We start from the raw sequence: 4,244 nt of genomic DNA, 5'->3' as shown, positions 1-4,244 counted from the left end.
TTTGGTTTTTCGAGACAGGGTTTCTCTGTATAGCCCTGGCTGTCCTGGAACTCACATTGTAGACCAGGCTGACCTCGAACTCAGAAATCCACCTGCCTCTGCCTCCCGAGTGCTGGGATTAAAGGCGTGCGCCACCACACCTGGGCTTGCTTTTCAAAAATTACTTTTTTTTTTAAATAAGAGCAGGAATCTAACTTTATTTTACTTGGAGATACTTGTTCTACTTTAGGTCTTTTGGGAATTCTTGTATTAAAACGAGTAGTGTGGATACTAACACTAAAGACTCTTTCTTCTATGGTGAATTTTCTGTCTTTTGTTGAGTCCTGAAATGCTCAGGCTGCTTCATCAGGAACTCTTTTACCACAATTCAGGGCTCCATCCTGGCAGGTCAATTTAAATGAACTCAATTTCAAATTAAAGGTTTCATAGTTATGAAAGATAAACTCAGTTTATATTTTATACATAATTAGCTATGTACCAGTTTGACAGGAGAAAATTTAAGCTTTATTTTATTGTCTACATGGGAAGGTTGGTAATAAAATTCCTTAGCAGTTGAGAAAACATGCTGCTTTTCCAGAGGACCTATATTTGACACGTGCCAGGCGACTCACAACCATCTGTAAAGCCAGGAGATCTGATGCTTCTGACCTCTTTGGGCTCTTGCACTCACATTACTGAGCAACTGGAAAAAATCAGATGAAAATAGAGAAGCTTGGGAATAAAACAATGAAAGAAAAATGTCAAGAAAAGGGAGAAAAAAAATATGCTCATTCCCAATGAGAAAACCAGAGAGAGGGAGTTTCCTCCAGGTAGAAGAGAGGGGAAGGAGCTATGTCAAAGAGCAGTGTCTTAGTCAGGGTTTTTCTGCTGTGAGCAGACACCATGACCAAGGCAACTTTTATAAGGACAGCATTTCATTGGGGCTGGCTTACAGGTTCAGAGGTTCAGTCCATTATCTAGGCAGGAGCATAGCAGCATCCAGGCAAGCATGGTGCAGGAGGAACTGAGAGTTCATCTTCATCTGAAGGCTGCTAGTGGGAGACTTTCAGGCAGCTAATGAAGGTCTCTTAAAACCCATGCCCACAGTGACACACCTCCAACAAAGCCATATGTCCAAATAGTGCCACTCACTGAGTCAAGCATATACAAACCACGACAGGCAGTCAAAGAAAAGAAGTGGAAAAGCAGAAGGATGGTCAGATGAGACAGCCCTTTTCAGGAGACTGGGTTAAACCTACAGTACCTTTTGAGAACAAGCAATCCTGGGTCACAAAATCACCGGCAGAATTCCCAGTGTTTATCCGGCATATGCCTGCTAATGGAGAGAATCCACAAGGTTAGGATGAAATAGGATGGTATCCTACAGAAATGATGGACTTCAGGCATTTTTTTTTTTTTTAAGATTTATTTATGTATATGAGTATACTGTATGTGTCTTCAGATACACCAGAAGAGGGCATTGGATCCCATTACAGATGGTTGTGAACCACCATGTGGTTGCTGGGAATTGAACTCAGAACCTCTGAAAGAGCAGTCAGTGCTCTTAGCTGCTGAGCCATCTCTCCAGCCCGACTTCAGGCATTTTTAAAGAAGCAATGATACACTTGCCTTGTATGCACTTGCCTTGTATGATACAAACTCTAAATAATTGAGTTACTCAAAATAGAATTATTCACCCCCGACTGGAAGGAATGGTAACAGCTACTAGAGGATAGCTCTCAATTGCAATGGTCATCATGGTGGAGAGAAGAAGTCATGAATTCGCAACAATACAATAGAATACGGAGAATGAATATAAGAAGTCAAGCTATAGCTAGAGGTCTCAGATATCAAAAGGCCCAGGTTTTGTTTTGTTTTGTTTTGTTTTTCTTTGTGGGAAATATGGACATTTGAAACAAAATTGGGAACAAGGCATCTCTAAAAGCAATGGTTTTTCTATATATAAACCAGAAAGAAGGCCTAAACATCCAGGTTTGTACAAGCAGTGTGGCAAGGGTTGCAATTGGACCAATGAGTGTATGTCCAAGAGAGATACCCAAGACAATTTCTTGCTGTCAGGAAACAAAATGGGGTAGGGAGAGGGGAGGGGCTGGCTCAAGACCCCACAGCAAAACGTACAAGCTGTTAGCCTCTTGTCAGACAGGAAATAACAAGCAGGCAGAAAAACCTCAACTGAGTATTGCAGATTTAATGCATGCTACTATAGACAAATGCTGCTCCAGATTTGGCCATAGATAAAAATCTTACATTATCCCTCAAAAGTCAATGTAATAAAATAACTACTGGAATTTATAGTCCTTTGCCTTCAGGGGCAGTAGGAATGGTCTCAGGAAGGAGCAGTTTGAGTTCCTAAGGATTTATTGTGCATCTAGGAATTAGATATTATAAATGTATATTTCAAATGAGAAATTTAAATTATGACTTATAGAGATGCAGTTTAACATGTGATAGGATTCCTTAGCTGTTACTGTTTCTCTGGAAAGGCAAAGCTGATCCAGTAGAAGTATCTGAAGGCTCTGGAAGTCCTGGGATGCGTGTGTTCTGGCAAACAGTTGTTAATGATCAGAGGCCAAAATTAAAGTAGTAAGTGAATGACATTAAAATAGAAGGTTTGGTGGATACAGGAGCCGATGTAACTATCATTTCACAAAAACCATGGAATTCAGAATGGCACTTCAAAATGTTTCTACATAGTTTCTAGGAATTGGAAAGTTGTCTTAGGGGGAAAAAGTGTGTGATGGCTTAAATGTGTGGGACAGAAGGTCAAATAGGAAAGTTAAGGCCTTATGTGGCTGCATAGCCATAAATGTATAGAGATGGGATTTATTACAGCAGTGAAGAATTCAGATTAATATCCCCTCAATATCAGAGACAGTCCATAAAATAAGGGATGAAAGGAAGATGCTTCTGAGGAAGGTATTAGAAAATGTCATCCAGGACAACCATCCACAAACTGTGCAGGCTGTCCAAACATAGTCACAGCAGGGATTCAGTTTCCAAATGGTAGGGGAGGTGGGGGGTGGGGGGCTGCTGTTGAAATTATACCAAATTATACATGGTTGACTAAGAAGCCTGTGTGGGTAGAACAGTGATCATTACATTAAGATTACAGGCACTTTAGCAGCTGGTACAAGAGCTGTTGGAGGCTCAACATATAGAAGAATCTGCCAGCCCATGGAATTCCCCTGTGTTTGTTATCAAAATAAAATTGGGGAAATGGAGAATGTTAATAGATTTGATTGCCCCCAATAGAGTAATTCAACCACTGGGTTCTTTACAGCATAGAATTCCTTTACCTTCTTTATTACCCAAGGTTATGCTCGAAGATAAGATGTCCAGGAGTATAAAAGGGTCAAGAAGCTGTATCCAAGTTTCAAGAAGGTTTTTAACCTCAGTTGTGCATATGCTCTTGAGGGTTTAACAGAAAGATCACATCAGATACCTGAGAACCCTGGAAAAGACATTGGAAAGAATAGAGATACAGCTTCAAAACTGCTTAATTAATGGATAAAACAAATTAGTGGATAGAAATGTAGTAGGACTTATTTTTATGTGTCTGACCATTTAAAGGACCCTATTTCTTTCAGTGTTAGTTTCCTTTTGGAATTCTGGGAACAGGAGAGGATTTAAAAAGCCAGCAGAGGCTGAGAGAAGAGGAGTAGGGTTCAGGAGGACCCAGGAAACATCTGAATAGGGTCAGAGAGCAGAGCAAGAAGAAAAGCTGGTTAGTGACAGTTAAGACTGGAAAAACGGACTGGTGAGATGGCTCAGTGGGTAAGAACAGCCAACTGCTCTTCTGAAGGTCCGGAGTTCAATCCCAGCAACCACATGGTGGCTCATAACCATCCATAACAAGATCTGATGCCCTCTTCTGAAGTGTCTGAAGACAGCTACAGTGTACTTACATATAATAAATAAATCTTTAAAAAAAAAAAAAAAAAAGACTGGAAAAACTGATCTGAGCCAGAGAAGATAGGAGATAGTTAGGAGAAGAACCCACACAAAGTAGGGAAAAAAATATTTTAAACAAAAGCAACACACACGCGCGCGCGCACACACACACACACCTATAAATAATTAAAACCCCTAAAAATTTTTTTTTAATTTTAATTAATTTATTTATTTATTTATTTATTATTGGTTTTTCTGCAGGCATAAACCACCGCTGCCTGGCTAAAAATAAAATCTTAAAGAGAAAAAGGAGCCGGGCGTGGTGGCGCATGCCTTTAATCCCAGCACTTGGA

The 4,244-nt window shown here is 40.1% G+C and overlaps 1 protein-coding gene across 4 annotated transcripts in view; it reads left to right on the top strand.

Annotated features, from left to right (window-relative positions):
* Qser1 (glutamine and serine rich 1) overlaps window positions 1–4,244 on the top strand; it is a 59,973-nt gene that overhangs the window by 22,053 nt on the left and 33,676 nt on the right. The gene's annotated exons all lie outside the window — the stretch shown is intronic.

The sequence above is a fragment of the Mus pahari genome, chromosome 3 (genome assembly GCF_900095145.1).
Source record: "Mus pahari chromosome 3, PAHARI_EIJ_v1.1, whole genome shotgun sequence".
Classification (NCBI taxonomy): domain Eukaryota; kingdom Metazoa; phylum Chordata; class Mammalia; order Rodentia; family Muridae; genus Mus; species Mus pahari.
Note: the sequence above shows the minus strand (reverse complement) of the source record. Positions and strands in the feature narration are given on the sequence as shown.